This window comes from Mustelus asterias, chromosome 13 (assembly GCF_964213995.1).
Source record: "Mustelus asterias chromosome 13, sMusAst1.hap1.1, whole genome shotgun sequence".
Lineage (NCBI taxonomy): Eukaryota > Metazoa > Chordata > Chondrichthyes > Carcharhiniformes > Triakidae > Mustelus > Mustelus asterias.
In genome coordinates this window covers 72,510,275-72,530,545 of record NC_135813.1, presented here as the reverse complement: position 1 = coordinate 72,530,545, position 20,271 = coordinate 72,510,275, and the positions used below count along the sequence as shown (strand labels likewise).

At 41.1% G+C, this 20,271-nt stretch overlaps 1 long non-coding RNA gene across 1 annotated transcript in view; it reads left to right on the top strand.

Annotated features, from left to right (window-relative positions):
• Positions 1-2,204: 2,204 nt before the first annotated feature.
• LOC144502745 (uncharacterized) overlaps positions 2,205-20,271 on the top strand; it is a 46,171-nt gene continuing 28,104 nt past the window's right edge. Inside the window, exons 1-2 of the long non-coding RNA XR_013499377.1 lie at positions 2,205-2,337; positions 2,777-2,879. This is a non-coding gene — a long non-coding RNA (uncharacterized LOC144502745). The remainder of the gene's footprint in view (positions 2,338-2,776; positions 2,880-20,271) is intronic.

Below are 20,271 nucleotides of genomic sequence, written 5' to 3'. Positions count from 1 at the left end.
CAGGACATGGCGCCTTCTGGGCTGCTGCAGCCTAATGTAGGATGCTTGCTTTCTCCCTTCTCTCTCTCCCTCTCTCTCTGAAAGCCCTGGGAAAAATAAAGTTGCAACTGAAAAGCATCACATCGGCTAAATGCACGGAGATAGGAACGGAACATCTAAAGTGATTAGCTCTTGTAACATCGCATTTTTGACGCACATGTTTAAGGGCGTTTGGCGCCAGGCTGCTGACGTCGAGTTGCAACTCGCGTCTCGTATCACTTTTCGCTCCCCTTTTTTTCCCAAAAGGCAAAAAAATATCGCCTCTCTTCATCTGTGAGTATATCCTGGCGAAAAACTCACTCTGGACGCCGCCAATCTCCGCTGTTGCAGCTTGCGAACTGCCGACATTTCATTTCGTTCTCCCTCTGTGTCTGTCTCTCTGCTGTGTTGTGTGTCCTTGACCTCCCTCCCCCATCCCTTCACCACCCCCCGCCCCCTCCCCTCTTTAAGCCGCGGATGCCAAAAGCACGGCGCTTTCCTGATCTATGGAGATTTGGAAGTCAAAAGGCGAGTTCCCCTATATATGTACATTTTATTGTGTGTGGCATCTGGACAAAGGGAGATCCCATTCAGATGCGTGTTTTAAATAATAACTATCGTTTTAAACGTTGCTTATAAGTATTTTTTTCTCTGCTGAAAGTGAAGAAAATGACTGAATATAGTCTTTTTATATAAAATAATAATCGCATTCTATGGTATTGCGGTTGAGCATTATATATTTAGGAATTATGCGTTATAATGTAACGTTTTGAAAGGTTGCACTAACTTCCGCCAATTATGAGTGACCTCCCAGGCTAAGCACCCTAGAGACTTGTATTATGAAGGGAGGGTGCACTAATCTAGGATCAAAAGCAGGAAGGTGCGAACTCTCTTTGTCTCTCCGCGCCCGACTCATTCACCCTCCTGTGTGTGATAAATCTACACTGGCGCCAACTACGTATAGGATGATTAATTTGCAAGCAAACAAAAGGGAATTGATGGCTAGCCATCTTAGTTAAACATTCGCCAATACCGCAAGCTACTTGTTAGCCGTCAGAGCTTTAAAACCCAGTAAGTGCACTGATGTGAAAATTAAAATGGCTTTGAAAGCATTTACGCCAGCACCGAGTTGCTCTGTAGTGCCTCTGCAACCAGACACCTCACTTCATTAGCCATAAGCAGACAGAGCTATATAGCCCCGAAATGATACAGAGGTTTGTTGATTACTGTTTATCTGAAAGAGGCGGGCTCGTTTACATTGGCAAGTTTCGTGTAAATATTCTCTTAGCATGTGTGAGGTCCAGCTAGTGCCGATTACATGCTTATTCCTTCCTCAATGTTCAGCCACATTGGCGAGCCATTTCCAATTTAACCGAAGGCGGTGATTCAATATTGGTCTGCGTTTATACTGTGGTACCTATTTTACTCCGATGGTGACCAGACGTAATGAAGTAACTTCTGCGTTCAATCATTTATCAATACATAGGTGATATAATGCTCTAATATGTGGATAATTCAAATATTAAAATATCAATTGATTCACGCACGTGAAATAACTCAGTTGAGACATTCTAGTACGTATTGTAAAGTTAGACTGGTGATCTATATAACAGATGGACAAGTCTAATCAACTTGTATCTCTGCGCCCTATAGTCTTCACGTATAGTGGTGCAAGGCAGCCAAACTATATAAGCAAAACACATGTTTATATTACCTTGTGGCAACTGTCATAGTCATTTATTGTGGATGTTCCCTCCGTTTACTGTTTGTAATAGCTACATTTTTAAAGGAACGTAATTCCTTCTGGCAAATAAAGGCAATGACTATAGCTGTTAGCACTTCGTAACTTGCTATCTGAGGAAGTTGGAGGGAACGGATAGATCCTAGCAGTTCATTGCAACTCGGATTTGACCTTCATATTTGAATATCTTTATTGTTTCCTCCACTTCCAATCCCACCTCACTTTCTGCCTTGAGTTCATTCGCCTCCTTGTCTTTTTTTCACACATTTGCTGCCCTTTTAACTATCCCACGCCCTTTACTATGATTTCCCCTCCCCTTATCAAAATAGTTCTCTTCATTGTCATTCTGACCGCATCTTTCCTTCAAAACATGCCATAGTTTTTTTTTAAATGGTCTTTTCCTGTCTTTTCCTATACCACAATGACTCCCGCTCTGTAGCTAACACGGCAAATATAACACTGTGAGATAAAGTTCACGAACTTCAGTTCGAACTTCAGTAAGTTGTGTCCTGCTCGGGTTCGTAATAAAATAAAAGAGACAAACAAAACTTGTGATCTCGGCGCCGTTCCTTTGACAGGTACTTCCAATTATTCATCAAACATTTCAGTGACATGGGACGAATTTTGTGCGGGTAGCACAAAAGTTGTCTCCTTTCAGACTGCCCAATTTTGGGGCTATAGACCGGCATTGGCGCCAGCAGGTTTATACAGCTCACACAGACCGCCGCACGTTACATGTGATCGCCCTTTTGTCAATTTTCATTTAGGAGCATGTTCCTGGCAAAATAGCTAAGTAACCTTCGGATAATGACCAACTTCCAGTTATCCGAGGCTAACAGCCCTAATTACGTTTTTTTAAAAACCAAATAATGATTTGGACTTTGCGATGAGATGTCAGGCGAAAACATTTTTTTTGGGGGTGGAAAATTAAACTAATTGGAGTTTCCCTGGGCAACTTATTCTAGGTAGCTAACTACTGTATCAATGCTCTCTTTGTCTGTTTTTTTTTCGCTACAGAAATGCTTGTACAGAGCTGATACATTAAGAACTGCCGGCAACATTATTGGTGATGCGCTTCTTGCAGATCGAATGTGACAAGCCTACCACATAAAACTGTAAGGTGTATTTTTTTAAATTTTGCCATCATATCGTGTTCTATAGTTATACCAGCCAGTTTGGGCTGAAGTTCTCAGATTGTTCTTTCCAGGTAAGTGGCAGGGATATCGTGACTCATTATCACGATAATTTCCAGAATCTACAGTGTGATGTGATGGAGAGAATTAAATAAGCCGGCGCGATGCACATTTTGCGAGGGAATTAGTGCCCATTTGCATTGATGCGAAGCCAAAGTACACGTGGCCTTGCATACATTTGGTCTTCTCGAACTGACAGCAATTATTGGTGATCTTTTTTAAAAAAACTGAGCAAATTTTAAGCAGATGTGATGTAGATTTTAAACAATCAATGAATGTCTTCGTCGTCGGGGCTGTTGAGAGACATTTTTAACAGAAGGGCCTAGTGAGTATAACAAGAGTGACTGATGTTTGCTACAGATTTTCTACAAGTGCGTGAGTGTGTTTTTTTAACTAGCTGATTTAATATTACATAAGTAATGAGCGAGCGTAATGCTTGGTGAGGTGCAATTACAGTCTTGTTCTCCGGTTTTCCATTCCATTCCACCGTGCACAGTTTACTGGCGATCATAGTTATGCCAAGTTCCTTAAGGATTTTTCCCTGAATCTGACCCGTCGCTGACAATCTGCAGCAGTTCTTTGCAGCTTCTCTCAGAAGCCTCTGCAGTTACATTTTGCCATGAGTGAAATATTGAAGTCCCCGTGACAGGTCTGTAAATGCAAATAACTGATTGACTTTGCAAAGCCTACAGTTCCCACCGCCCCCCCCCCCCCCCCCGCCCCCCAACCAACACGCACGCACTATCAGTATTGTCATTTCTTAATCAGTTTTAAGCTCAGACACCTATGTCTCCTTTTTGGGATATACCGGACGACCCCGATTTTGAAGTTGATGGCACTGCTGATAAACAAAAAGGCATCATTGGAGGGGATTTATTAACGACGTGCCTACGCTGAGATCCATAATCGATTCCCCCTGAAGGCACAGGAAAGAACAGTTTAAGAAAAGTTTGTGTGAAGGCACCAACCGTTGCTCTTTCACATTAACTCAAATTTGTGGTATAATTCTATTCTATTATACAAGCTGAATGCATATTTTATAAATGGATCAGCCAGTGCTTCCCCGCATGTGATAATTAATTCTCAATGAATTAAACTCTCTTTTGTTCTAACATACTCAGTAAATGTCACAACATCATGAAAACCTTTATGAACCTCAAATTGGACGGTGATATGTAGGATGTTCTCCAGAAGTTTTGCAGAGGGAATGGCTTAAACTTGGCTGACTATGTCCTAGTGATTTCAAAATGCATGTTCTTCATCGTTGATATTGTTCAATGTTGAGACAAAAGGTGCATGTTCATGGTTTAAAAAAATGTTACCACTTGTGTTCCTCCCAACAAACATTTCCTGCACGTACACTGTACTAAAGTGACATTTATTTCAGAAATGCATAGACTTGGTAGCATTGCAGAGTTGAAACTAAATTTACTTTAGGTTCATAGAGATGTTTGTAAGACAGCTTTGCAATCTTATTTGATTGGATGGTACAGCAAGATTGAAATGGTCTATCTATATTTCAAAGCTATGTCTATTCATCTGTCTTATTTCTTTTTTATTGTTGACATATAGATATGTTCTTTTCATAATTTCTGCTGTCCCAGCACATTACCGCTTAAAATGCTGTTGTAGCAATGGATTACTGAAATGCCCACTGGGGTGGTAGCAGTTGGCATTGCCCTATTAATTGATGGGCAACAGTAAAGCCAACAAACCATATCACACTCAGGTCTATTTCTTTAAAGCAACCTGCCACCTTCCTGCACAATACTCTACATCAAAATAATAATACTGTTTGTGTTTAAGAAAGTACATGCCCATTCACTCATTAGGAAACACAGCATGCACTAAGTGGTACATTTCAGATATGTTTATTTATTAAATTGATCCAGAATAGTTCATTATAAAATAATAGCATAGAAAATGATACACTTACTATCTGGAAGATAAAAAAAACAAATATTTGAATTATATCCACGATAATATTTTCTCATTTGTGTGGGTATATGTTGTCCAGAACTTAAATGTTTAAACATTCAATATTTTGCCTCTGTGATTCAAATCCAAAAGGAAATTTAATGATGCTTCAATGTGAATGTGTGGTTAATTCCTTTTTTTTAGACAGTGACCCAATATTTAAGTTTGAATGTTATTACCTACAGATTATAGTGGCATTAATAGATACTGTATTGTGCTATTATACTTTATGCATTAATAAATCTATACTTATAAGGATGCAAAATGACAACTTTTCAGAATACCCCTAAAATATAAAATGTAGCTTTATTTGCTGTGCAGCTTTTGATGTCCATATTACTTCGGGTTTAATAAATACGTTTACCTTGGAACAAAATACTTGATAACTCATCATTGGCCTGGTGGAGTGAGATTATTGTTTTAATCCTGTAGCGAGAGATTTGTTATTAGAATTGCATGTATGTAATATTTTGGGTTTTTTCCACAAAAAATGGCCTGAGGTGTACACCGAGATTAACTGTTTAGACAACTGATGTAATTTTTTAATGTGATTCTGATAGACACATGTCTTGTTTCGGCCCATTTTACCAAGGAGCAGAAAGCTTCAATGCATAACTTGTACTAATGCGAGCAGAAATTGATAGTAAGGATTAAAGGCGCATTTCACAACTCACTAAAGAACCAAAGGCCAAGTAGTAAAATTCATATCTGATCGTTTAACTTTCGACATTCCCGTCTTTGTTCGTGTAATAGGCACTGACGTTCAAAACATGTTGCACATCTCGCACCGAGCGAGAGTACAGTGCATCATAATATTGCCCGTTGTTGACTGATATGCTGTTTGTCAGTTACCACAAATTGAAGTGAATTATACTCTTAACATGGTTTGTAGTCTACCCTGCAATGTAGCCCAGAATAATATGAAAGGTGGATCATAAATTAGGTGGTAACGCAGGTGCTGTCGAAAACATTAAAGTAAACGAACAAGAATAATATAAATTAACCCCCAGAAAAAGAAGATCTGGATGTTTACAAAGCAAGTAAGCATTCAGACGCTTCACACACACAGGCAAAGGTAACCTTTATGCACCTTTAGTGACCATTAACTACTGATACCCAGAACAAATTAGCTCGCGTGCCGAACATACAAATGCCTTTTTTTTCCTCTTTAAGAGTTACCAACTCTAACTTGACCCATAGAAACATGTGTTATTGGTAGCGCTTTATTTTCATGGTAATGTTTAACGTGTTAAGGATGCAGTTACAAGCGACCCAACTGCTATCAAAGGCAGATAGTGTTGTGGGGAACAGGGTTGTGTCATGATTATATTTGAAGGGGCTTTTCTGGAATAGCCCCTTTAAATGTTCGCAAACCCCATTTCCATCATAAAAGAATTGACGAAAATTCTCACTTTGTTTCCGTTTGAGTCATGGGTCTCCAGTAACCGTCCCTTGCATTCACTGCTCTGCGCAAATTGTGTAAAGCAAGCAGATTGGTGCCTGCCACATCGTGTGTAGCAGGGCCTGTTGTTAGAATTTATTAAAGACAGATGATTCTCTTGCTTTTTTTAAACATACGGAAAAGATTTACAATTCACTTAATTGCAATGTACTTAGGCCCATCATCACTCCGCAGGTGTAAATATCGGTCGTTTGGATGTGTGACATGTATAACAGAATTCTTCATCATTGTAACAAGGACGGGTATTTACTAAAAAGCAGCTCAACCGGATGGGCTTGTGTTAGTTGTAGAGAGAACATACAAAAAAATGCAAACGTCACATTGGAGAAATACTTAAAAGCATTCGCTACTTGATGTCGAAAGAAATTGAAATGTCAACGGTAAGTTTTATAACGATGTCTTTCAAATACTTGTGCAGATGTAAATATTATAAATAATGGTAATCGTTCGTCATGTAGAAAATAATGAGGAAGCAATAGTAAACTGGCTGGGATACGTTGAGTAGAAAATAAAAGCCTTGTGCTTTAGCTCTGCTGTTCAAGATATACATATCTCTTGTAACAGCGCCAAAAACGACCTGTGGTACCTCTTTAGCCACCGTAGGCCAAATTGCTCCCCCGAGGTATAGCAGCCGCCTATCGCTTGATGGCGCTGTCTTTGGGTTCCCTGCTTACTCAACCCAAAATTTGACAGGGTAGGGGCAAATGTACCTCTTCTATAGTTCTCTATTGCTCTGCGGGTAGGGGTGGGGGTGTTAATCAGCGCAAAGCTGTACAATATTCAATTGTGAAATATTAGAGCCGTGTTAGTTATAAAAAAATCAATGTGCCATACGCACCCGATAATATAAATCAGCCCGCTCATCTAGCCACTTACTGTCTTGCCAGGACCCCTTGGCTCAAACTTGCTGCACCTTCTGCGGGTCTCAGCTTCACGTCAGAGTCCTTTTAACGTTTAAAAAAAAAGTTCATCCGAAGTTCAGTTTCTCTGTTGTAGGTTCGCCCTTTTGCCAGTGTGACTACAATTTCCATGGGGCTATTTAGTTGCCCCGATGATATATGAACGTCAATCAAACTGATTAATACATTTTTCCAAAGATTTCAATTGAAATCTTAAAGATGGAGGCCGGCAGTCCCAATACCTTAAATTATAACGTTTAATGAAACCCTGTATGGGGTTTTGTTTTAGACACTTTGGAATACTGTCCGCCGACACTTTCAAAGGATATAAGCAGGAGTTGGATTCAGGTTGTCTCCACTTGTTAGAGCGTTGGTCGATTCTTCAGTCCTGGCATGTTTTGTTTTATTAATTGTTAGTTCTCTTCTTTCTGGATAACCAACAAGAACTCATGGACTGACCTGCTTAATGGCATTTTCACCAGGTTAACGTCAATCAATTCAAAGGTCAGACGGTTCGAAACTGCAGTCGATGCAGTCAGTAAAATCGATTTTATAGTGTTACACCTCAGTTTGGCCAATTAAAAAAGGAAAGAAAGGCTAAATTTACTCCTATTGCAGCGGCTGCAACATTGCTATTACTCTTAAAACGTATTTTCTGCCTCATTATGCAGTCTGAAATAATCTTTTGATACAAACTCTGCCGTTGTCTCCCCTTGCTACTTACAGTGAAGGCGAGTCCGCGCTCAGTCTTAATTAGAGTGCTACACGTTATTCAAAGCAATGCTGGCTTCAAAGTGTGTCCGACTGTACATTTATGCTAATTATCCCTATTAGCATGTTGTGCTCATAAGGCATTTCCAGCATAAGTTATATTTCATATTTGTCCGATCGTATCTAAATTATCCACGCGTTAATTAGGTTTTTTTTTCAGATGAGTGTTGCTTTGCCTAGACCGGATAATATCCGGTCGCTGGGCTTACTCGACAGCACTGTATTTTGAACCGCCCTCCAAACAGCAACGACACACACCGCTTTAAACTCTGTGCCCCAGACACGAATCCTATTATCAACGCTTCAAGTTAAAGACCGGGGCGGTAAAAAAAAATCTCCGCGACCTTTTGCACGAAGAAGAAATGCCTTAATAAGATCAATATAGGGAGAGAGACAAAATCTTAACAAAGCTTCACTGGAAGTCTAACGACCTCTGACATACATTGCAAATTAATTGGAGACTGTATGAGAGAAGGTGGGATTCCAGTTAATTAGTCGAAAATGAATAAAATTGAACATTATATGATTTGTCTCCGAGTACCGCTTTGTTAGTGCGGATTTAGAGATCAGCTTTTGTACAGAACAAATTGGATGTGAGTAGCGTGGTGCACTGTTACACTGTCGTTTTGTGCTCTGGCGACAGCTCAATCCTGGGAAAAGGTAAAGGGATCTGGACGATCACAGCCCTCATTATCTCATGTCTGAGCACATCTTTGGGAACAATTCACAATCAACATGGGCACTCAGTACTTGGCTTCGTTCTCTTACGGCACAAAGTGCACGTTATATATATATATCTTCTTAAAAAAAACTTTATTGCATATAACGTCTTATTCTTTTTAAAGGCCTGCTCGGATGCAAAACTTCAAAGGGAATTTTCAATTATATTTCTGTAGTGGGCTTGTTACATATTTAGGGATTTACTTCCCTTATAAATGTGAAGTGTTTATCTCCAAGCCGTAATTAGACCCTTCTTGGCACTGCAAATGCTGGCGATTCTTTCGCAGTTACAGCAGGCAACACTGGCTGGGGAGAAACGCGAGGTTCAGAGAATTTTCAGTTAAGCAACACACGTGATAGAGCTAGTTCCAGTTGCACTCCAGCGTTGTGAGGTTGTGTGTGTTTGGTGGTGGTGAGGCGGGGAGTTGGGGGGGGGGGGGGGGGGCTGGGTGGGGGTTGGGGAGAGGGAGGGGGTTTAGTAGGAACTGAGAAACGAGACGGGGTAGGGGAGAAACTCGGTGACACAAAATTACATCTGTATTACTAACGTGGACCACACTAAACTAAACTGACAAACAATTCTTGCTGATTTTTTTGTTGATGTGCCACATATGATGCCAACGTTTGCACAGTCCCATTTCTGTTTTAAAAGATATTTGGGGAAAAAAAGAAAATATAAGACACAAACACGCGAGGATTTTAGGTGTAAAACATGGATAAGTCCAGTGAAAGCGCAAGATGAATGAACACAGAAATAGTTAACTAGTGGAGCATCTGTAGAGAAAAATAATAAGTAAATATTATATGAGCGACACATTCATTACCTTTTAAATAAACGTAGCCCCAGAAGGGGGAAGAATTAAATAGCCACGCTGGTATTATTTGATAATTACCTACTGTAACTAAGTATATCCATACATTGGATAATCTTAAATGGTAGAAATTAAAATGAAGGTGAGCAGAACCTAAAGTACAAACAAGAGCTTTTTCTTCCTAAAGATTTGATAGTTTCGGAGCCACTGGTTAGGTTCAACCCATAAGATAATAAGACAGGAGCATCATTCAGAATAGGTTCAATCCCCCCAAAAAATATTATAGGATCAAGAGAAACCAGAGTGTACTAGAAATGAACGTCTCGAGAAGTATTATAACCAAATTAAATGTAACATATAAGCACTGAACTCTTTAAGTGGTTCTTTAGTTCATTTCAGTTCGATAATACTGTACTATATATTTTAAAAATGAGGAAACGTGCCGGCCTGTTGGATGCAAAGCTCTTAAGGGATGGACTAATTCCTAGCACTTTAGAGAATTAACTCCTTCGGTGTGTGGAATGCCAATCCAATGTTTAAAAGCACTGAATTGCTGATTTTCCGTAGTGAGTTTTACTTTGTGTGTGTGAGACCCAATCAAGAGCAATAAATAGCAACTAAAAGCGCGTCCAAATGTTTGGGAGGCTGGAATATTGCTGCTTATTTTTATTGTCCGATAATACACAATTCTAAACGAACCTGCTGCTTAACCGATGCTGCGGATTGTACAATCGCCGCATCGAACACGGTGCTAATGCCGTCATTATCACGAATCTGGACTTCGTCATTGTGATCAGCGTGTTAGAAGAAATATAGTTGATTTGCTCCAAGTCATAATTGAGTTTAGCTTCAGGTAAGGACACGGGGTGGAATTGTGGAATGTCAGCGAGATTTACACCTGTCCTATGGCTTAAACTGACAGGCCTGTTGCCTACAGAGATGACCACTGGTGCCAGTCTGTCTGGGACTCATCAGCCATACTTTGTAACTTTAAATGGACGAGACGATCCAAACAAGCTAATAAACATATGTATTGTTTTATCACCAGAAACCACACTGGCACAGAAAGACAAATATTTAAGTTTCAAATACTATCATAATTGCTGTTGTTTTCTTGTTCTAGATCTTGATTGCTAAAGGGGTGTGTAGCTGAACTCTTATTGCCAAATAGAGGGAGGTTGCCCTGACAGCATCAATGGTGATCTATGTCCAAGGTACCCCAAACAAATAACCCTTACACAATTACCCAAATGTCCCACCCGATGGACATTTCAGTGTCAAGATATTAACCAGACGTCAAAGGAATCCTGTTCAACCGCACACCCCTCTTTTCCAACTCGTCGCATCTGTTTGTGCACGGCGAACACATTACCACTTCGCAGGGGCCGTTGCCATCCCATAGGGCTGTTGAAAACATTCATCACATTGGTCAAAGTGGAGCCAGGCCACTCAGCCACCGTATTCACACACAAGTAGCCTAATGATTCCATTAAGCTAGACCAAACCGTTCTGGATCAGTAAGCACATGAGAGGCTAGAGAAACTAATGCCCCCACTGTCACCGTCATTTAAAGATTTCAGGAAAATACCACCTGACATCACAACAACTGTCCTTCACCAGACATTCATTACTTGTATTTCCGCTCCACCCCACCACCAACGCCCCCCCCCCCCCCCACCCCCACCAGCCGGAGTAGCATAATCCCATAAAGCGCCCCATATTTATCTGACTACACTTCTTGAAACACTTTCTCCAAATATTTACCAACGGACTCGCCTTCTCCAATTTGCTCTTCCGGAATTATGACCTCAAATGTTTTTTTTGAACTAATTTTCACGTAACAATATAGCATGTTATAACATGCATTTTACATTTTCAGGATTTGCACCAATTGTTTGCGAAATGCTTCACGTATTTTCAGCTTTATCGAACCTCATTTCAAAATAATTCTTTGAAACTTCACATGCACATCAAAATAACTATTTCACACTCCCACTAACAAGACACAACATAATCATATTTGCAGTTTGGAGCACTGCCATGTTAAAACCTTCATACATAGAATTTTTGAAATGTTAGTGTTTTTCTGACCTCACTGACAAAATAAATGTATTTACCTGTTGATTGATCACTACGTCATGTTTATCCTCCAGTTAGTGCATTGCTCGGACTGATTTTACTTTTGTTAAAGTCAGGGTATTTTATGCAGAATAATTATTGTTAACTGGCTCATTGTGGGCCAGTAAACTCTGCTTTCAGGGATGGATCAGTAAAACAGAAGTGGCACTTTGTGCATGACGATTAATCCGGTTTTAATGTATCGATTGTCAAATTATTCATTATTCATTTGAATTCAATTGTTCAATGTATCATTTGATGATAATGAATTCGACTCGAAGAAAACATATAATTAAAAAGCATAACCCAACAACCGGGAAAAGAGGAACACATATAGCAAGGTTGTTTAACATTAGTGTCGGCGTTTGTAAATCAGAACTCTGTCTGAGAGAGAGACATGAAGAGATTATTCAAGCAAGCAAAACTACTAGGCCAATATCATTTTGTGATTCATATCTACAACGCCTCACACATTCACAATAAAGTCCTTTAGAACTTATTGTTCCACCACAAGAGACAAGATTTGTTGCCATTTACAATTCATTGCCATTTGGACCAGGAAATTCTACTATCATTTTCAATTTCTGACTCCTTAATAGAATAGAACTTTGTCATTTGCATGAATCATAGTCACTTTACGTTAGAGAAGAACAAGTTATATTTTCAGCATATTACATATCGATGTAATAATAGTTAACAATCTTACCATGACCGTACAATGTGCTTTTAATATAGGAACCCTGTAAATGTGAAACAAACAATGAAGCATGTTATATTCGGATCTAATTTACACAATGTACAAGGAATAAGGTGAGCTCTGTCTTAGATGTTTGTTCAATAGACACAATTTTAAGGGCTGCATCAAAATGCAGCATTTTCAAATCTTTACATCAACAACTAAGATTTCATAGACTTCAGGTTTTTCAATAATAAGGGAGATGTGAATAATGATAAAACAGTAAAAGTAATGGCATGTCACTGACTGCTCAGAGCTGCTGGCAATCCAAAGAAACCCAGATTGCCTCACAAAGATGCAGCTCTGGAATGAAAACTTTCGGACTTACTGTTTAGCTGCAACGATAAGTTATTGTTGTTTACACTCCGGCACCATTTTAACTGCTAACTATTAATTTCTAGACGTCTACCATTTCCAGCTTTTGAATTCTTAAAAGAGAGAAAAAAAAGTTAAAACAGCTTTAACAGGGGCCGCTGTTGCTGAGGTCCGGATGGAGTTCTCTTCCTCCAGCAATATAATGGATTTAATTACACCACTCTCCCAATCAAGATCTATAACATAGAAAATGAGGAGAATGTCAAAGCTCGTGAATATGATCACATTCGTGGAAATCTCCAAAAGAAATGCAGCCCATTACTAATCTCCTTCTTTGTTCCTTTACAACACGAATGATGTCAGTGCCCAGCTGTTTAAGCCTGTTTATCTTCTTAGATGTTGCAGATTTTCCCCAGAACCATTACAAATCTTCTAAATGAATAAATACCTGCAGGTTTGGTGCCATGAAAATTATACCTGCACACAGAACCTACCTCCACAGCTCTTTATTTATCTGTGATCTACCTATAGATAAATCATGCACTATTTACTGTACAAGTTTATATACTTACTCCTAGACTATATTAAGGTTGCTTGAAAGTCTTCAGTCAGGCTAAACCTGGGACAGCTGACAGGGCCCTCAATTCCATGGAGACATATTCAATGAATTGTGAAGTTTCTGAATTTGCACAGCAGTCGGAACATTATTTATTACCGGCGCCTTAAATGATTTGGAATATCTCATTCCTATAAGGAAAATAGAGTCCACACTTTAACGTGTTGCTGCCTGAAGCTGGTTTTAAAAGGAATATGCATATGCCTCTTTAATCCAAATCATAAGGCGTATTAACCCGATATATTTTCTTAGGGAACCGGATCCGACGTCAGAAAGGGCAAGTTCACGGAAAGGTGTGGAAAAAACTATTGCTGCCTTTTGTACAAGTTTAAATGCTGTCTTTTTTGGTCAATTATTTTAATGCCAAAACAACGTTAGGGGACACGACATGCTTTCAACCTTCCCAAATATTCAATGCTTGGTCCTCCAAGTTATTTTGAGGAGGGTACAGGGTGCTTATGTATAAAACAAGTGGCGAGTGATTTCGCATAATGCTCAACGTTATTTAAAAATTTAAGAATTTGCCAATTAAAAAAAAAGTTAAGCCATATCTCTTTAACAGCTGCCCCCCCCCCCCACCCCCCCGCCCCCTCAACCCCTCTCCAACCACCCCGCGGAGGCAGTGAGGACACGGCACTTGCTGGAAAGATAAGAGAATCTCGGCGTGCTAGTGGAAACACGCTTCACACGATCCTGCCAGATAAAGTCACTTTTTGTTTGGGGTAATGTGTGGGAGGGCTCAGTAAGGACACGAGTCCCCGCACTTTGGAACATGATAAGGCAACTCCAAAGACAGAACAAATTAAAAGTGCAGCCATTTAATCAAAAACTTATTAACCAGCACAATGATTCTAGTGCCTTATAGGAAAAATCAAAGCTTAGGTGCACATGCATTCCCCCCCCCCCCTGTTCATAAATAACTCGGACGTGTAAAGAGCACAACAGATGAATAAATCCTACACGTTATTGAGTGGACATTGTTGTAGCGAAGCTTTGAAGTTTCATGTTTAATGGGGAGTAAACATTTTCTTTGTATTATGTTACATCTGTACAGGTGTTTTTCTGTGTTTAATGCAGAAGTTAAAGTAAAATTAATTTATTGGTCACAAGTAGACTCACATTCATACTGTAATGAAGTTACTGTAACAATCCCCTAGTCGCCACACTCCGGCGCCTGTTCGGGTACACTCAGATGGAATTTAGCATGGCCAATGCGCCTAACCTGCACATCCTTGGACTGTGGGGGGAAACCAGTGTACCTGGAGGAAACCCACACAGACACGGGGAGAACGGGCAAACTCCACACAGACAGTGACTCAAGCCGGGAATCGAACCAGGTCCCTGGCGCGGTGAGGCAGAAGTGCTAACCACTGTGCCGCCCCACAGCTGTCGCCAGTTCTCGCCAAAATGGTTTAGAAATCTTATCGGCAAGGAAACTCTAGTTTCAACATTTTCATCAATAATTTACGTTTTCCTTTATCTTCCGGGTTTTGTTTTGTTGGGCTTCCCACTTTGAAACCAGGTTAAATACGATGACAACTGTTCTGTGCATGCCATATAGGTTTAGGCGCTAATCCTAAAAATTGGGCACCGTTCCAGATGATTCCGCGAGAGACGGTCACACATAATGTGCAAAGTATGCAGGTGACAACACTGAACTCCACACTCCACCCAAAAGCAAAGCGACGTTTTATTGAGAGCTGGAGCCACGTTTTCGATGTTAATTTCCGCAAAATGTCCAAGCAGGATGCAAAGTTAAACTGGGGAAATTATAAAAGGAAATAAACCCTTCACGGATGGGGAAAGTGCACAAGGGAGTAAGCTATATGCTCGAACTGAAATGAAACAGTACAGGAGTGCTGTAACTGAAAGTGGCTGATTGAAAAATACGCAGGGTAATAACTGTTTGGCAAAGCCAAGCATAGGTCTGACCACCAGAGAGGAAGACTAGCAAATTTGATTTGTTGTGGATTTTGGCTGGGAGTGAAGCAAATATTAAATTCATTTAAACTTGTCAACATTTAAAGCCCGCTCCCGCCCAGTAACGAGTCAACTATAACTGGGGGAATACATAAGAGAGGCCCAGGGACCATGGGTCTGTTTATCTCGAGGGACACTCTCATAAACGTGGTTTTCCATTGTAACCAACCCACATTATCCAGCCGATTTCCCACCAAGTAATATCATGTTCTGAATGATTACACCACGTCACCTGGGGAAGTGCTGGGATACTGGTACTGTCACTGGGCTAATAAATAGAGACGCAGAGAATCTGATCCCAAGGTTCAAACCCCACCACTGCAGATGATGACATTTGGATTCAAAAATCTGGAATTAAAAGTCTAACCATTAAATCATTGTCGATTGTTGTTAGAAACCCCGTGTGATTCACTAATGTCCTTTTAGGGAGGGAAATCTGCCATCCTTACCTGGCCTGGCCTACACTAACTGCCTCCTTCAAGGGTAGTTAGGGATGGGTGATAAATGCTGGCCCAGCCAGCGATGCCCACGTCCCAAACAAAAACGAACATTGCGTTCACGTGTAGGCAGCAGCCGGCTTCAGTTCCTGGTGCCGTGTTCTGTGCCACTCGAAACAACAACTGGCAGCGACGCTTGCTGCTCTGGGGACCGGCAAGTATCCCCTTTCCCGGCATGTGTAGTTGAATGTGTTTCACATGTCTTCTATGCATGGTCGCAGCCGGGATTCTTTCAGTGGCTAAGTGTTGAATCCACCCAGATCAGGTGGAGTGCACATTGAAACTTGTGTATTGTATTATCGATTTCATGAAACCTTTATTCAAGTCAAACAAAGCCTTGACTAGTAGTAAAGTAACAAGTGCTATCTATGGTCAAATGTTTAAGTATCCCATGAAAGAAAATGATTAAATTCTCGGCAGGAAGCTGTCGTATGACATATGATTATATGTCACAATCCACAAGTTAAAGAACCCCTAGAATTATACATTTCACTGCACGTGGTTTTGTGATATTTCAATACACTTCGTTCAAACAATCAGCTGTTGAAGGCGCCATGTGAATATCTGCTAGCCATTCAGATCATTGCGGAACCATGCACAGATTCAATGGTTACAACGGCGAGAACATAAGTTAGCTGACCTTCATCATTCCGCTCCCCACCCCCTCCCCAGCCTTACCCTCTCATAAGACAGAGCGAGAGGCAGACTAGGAGACAGGGGAACAGACAGAGGGATAAACAGAGACATATAGAGGGAGAAATAGCGAAGATGTCTGCGCGCAGCATTGTACAAGCAGAAATTCCTGGCTCCAAAATTCCCCCCCTTCCCAATCAATTATTAACCAGCAAATTGGCTCCAGTGTCCAATGTGTCCATGGATTTTCTGTGTCACTAATATCGGGGGCGGGGTGGGGTGACCAGAGCGACATCACTCTCAGAGCTGCTGGTACATTCACATTCACGAGGGATCCGTTTACCTTTCCCCAGATATAACAACACATTCCATGAAGATGCAAGCTGGGGAGGGAGCGTGCATCTACCACCAGTCCCAGACATTTCACACACTTCGCATTCTTTCTGTGGATAGCAGTGAGATGCAGTCGATGCTGTAATTTAAGAACAGCCGATTTAGGGATTATGATTACTTTAAACACGGTTGAAAGATGGGAACGTGCTTGCCCTAGTATCTTTTGCACTTGGGGATTTGACTTTGGCATTCGCTATCATCTCACGCAAGCATTCCATGGGTGCTGACTGCAAGACGTGGTCACGTTACATCATGTGGACATCTTGGCCAGTTGTCGGTTACAATGTCAGACTGTCGAACCCGATTATGAGAAGTTTATAACCGTTCCTGCAAATTGATCTCCGCATCGCAAATTTATGATTTGTTTTTCTAACAACTGGCGGTGCCGCGTATTAAAAAAAATCTCTGGGTTAATATTAATCATGCTCCAGTCAAGAGGGATGGGAATAGGATATCAGGGAGCGGTGACCAACATGCTATCAGATGCCACGATTACATTGATTAATCGGCTTCCATCTAGTTTTTCACGGGGCCAACTCTTGAAAAGTTGCATACCATTCACTGATCAATAAGGCCGCATCTTTTTACAGACATGTACATCATCTTTCAAAGCCAATTCTGTACAATAAGCATTGTACCATTTGAGACATCCTATTCGTTTCTGATTGGGTCTCAATGTGGTATTTGCTGTGAATGTCGTTTCTGTTAACTATCAAAGACACGCATGCCTTTCTTTCCCTCCAATTTGCATTGACAACCTGGTTATAATCGCCAGTATTTCTATCGTTCTTTAATGTTTAAGTAAGACATAAGCCGACCAAAAATCAGGAGCCCAGAAAGTTGGCTTCAGTGCGCCAAACGCGCTCTCTGTTCATGTTAACCCTACCACTGCCCCAAGCAGCCTTCAGTTCATCAGTTAAGGGTAACACTGGGACAGTCGGGGAAAACGTGGACTCGGGGTCACATCAGTCTCTTTTGATCATCCACACCAGGCATGTGAAACAGAGGTCACACGTTCTCATCTCGAATAAATCGCAGTCGACAGCACCAACTGTTGGGAGTTTCCTGGTCATGCTATACTTTCCGCCGTTCCTCACGTATGCCCACTGCCACTCCGTGCACCGCCGCCCCCGCCCCCCCCCCCCCCCCGCCACCGCCACCCCCACCCCCGCCGCCATACTTTAGCAACAGGGCTGATGGCGAAATTCCGTGAAAGACGTCTGCCCCGTAAACTGAGCCACCGGGCGGACTTCAGGTTATCACTGCTGACGGGAGGGGTGAGTGTGGGGAGGGTGGGGGTTGGGGAGGGCGATGGTAGGTGGGTGAGAGAGAGCCTGGCCATGAATGGCAAAAAATGAATCTGTGTCAAGTCACGGCTCTAGTGTATTGGCTGTTAACCCTGTCGGCACCTCTCTCTTTCTCTGTGACACTAACCAGGCGCGGGGGCGAAGGCGTCCTTGAATGGCAGTTACTATTTGGACCTTTGCACGCTTGCAAACTTCCACAAAGCGACTGAATTTAAAAACCAAGAAGTTTCAGGTTTCAATAATACAATAATACAATAACACATTCAAAGAGTTTGCTGTACAATTGAACCAAGCATCTGCGCATTTTATTTTCACTGGGACGTGATGCCAGGATTGTTGTCCCATCTGAACACACAAGTTTAAGGATATCTAAGCACGGCAGTTACCTTGCCAGCTCTTTCTGAGTAAAGATGTCTTGCTGTTCGTTTTAGAATTTGACTCGGAAATCTTGCATCTTTTGTCGCCACATCTTTGATTTTCTTTATTCGTAATCTGGCGAAATTGTAAATGTTATTATTTTAATAGTTGATTATAAATCGTATTGCTACTTCGTTTAAAGAAATACCGACTAGAGGAAACTTTCCCCGGATTAAAGTTCCCTCTGGGACGACACACCGAGGAAATTATCTCAACAGATGCGCGCTACATCGGAAATTTCATTGACTTGTTAAGGGTGGTTTCAATATATACACATTGAAGATATGTATCTGTGACCTGGAGTGAAGCTGTCTCAATAGTCACCCCGCTCCTCTCCCCCCATCACCCCCTCCCCCCAACAAGCAACAATAGATTACTGAAGGTGAAACGTGAAATATTTCAGGTATGGGGGGGTCAAAAGTTCACCCCCCTACCCCACCACCCCACCCCACCCCGAGTTACACTCTTGCCAGAAGATGATTTTTTTTCAAAGGATGCGTTTGGTGATGGGCTGCTGGGGTTAGGAGGGTTAGAATTTTATTCATTTGTTCAAGATTGGAAGAGCTTCATTCACTCGCCCGGAGAACGGTTTTTTTTTCATTCGAGGTTTGATATCAGAAAGCAACACGTTTTGTTGCAACGAGATTCACTGCTTGTCTCTCAGAGAGACGCGCAAATCAAGCTCAAATGACTTGCTACTCATATTCGTGCTCCCATCGCTGAATGTGAAAGTTGACATACCTGGTAGGCTAGGGTGGTTTGCGGTTCTGATGCAATCTAAAGAAAATGTGCTAAAATGAATAGTGCACATCTAAAACTTCCGATCTCGCGAAAACCACAATGACAATATAAAGGCTTGGAAATAGTTTGAGCATTATTCATTTGAAGGCTACGAAAAGCAAGTTTATCATCTTATCTGCTTCTAGATGTGCTCACCCTTTTCTCTATATTATTGGTTAAACCGACAACCTAGAAATGCTTCTGATGTCGTTCGACTAGAGTGCGATTGAACACCTTAAACTAATGCGTCTTCAACCTACTATCAAATTCAACACGCGTTTCCTCAAAATGCCGACAGGAACTATATCTATAATCTCGGCGCGTACCAAAATACTGTATATTCTATGTGCAAATGAGACATAAATAGTTGAAGTTCAATTTTTTAATCGTGTGAATCGTAAATCTTCCCCCCCCCCCCCCCCCACAAACGTTTTGTAAATCCCACCAAATTTTAATATTTGAACGGGAGACTGCTCATCCAACTGCAACATAACTATAACTGAAGAGTTATTATACAAGACTGATCCTGTGACAGGTGACTGGCATGAGCTGAACTGGCCATATGCGATGTTCTCTGTCACTGCACAAAATAATGGCATTATGTGACTGGATTGATATTGCACGGAAAGTACTATATCAAATTCTGCATGGTGTAATGCGAGCGAATTACGAATAGGAAGTATTTAATCGTGTACCTACATCTTAAAATTGGCAGGAGAAGATATAAACACTCTGCTAAATGGACAAAAAAAGATAACGAAGAGGGTGAATGTGCATTTGGCTATGCTCCTCTTTATAATCAGTCCCATTATGAAATAGCCAACAGGCGATAACTGAATCCTTTAACCAGATGGTCACGTGCTTATACTGGCATTTCATAAAAACA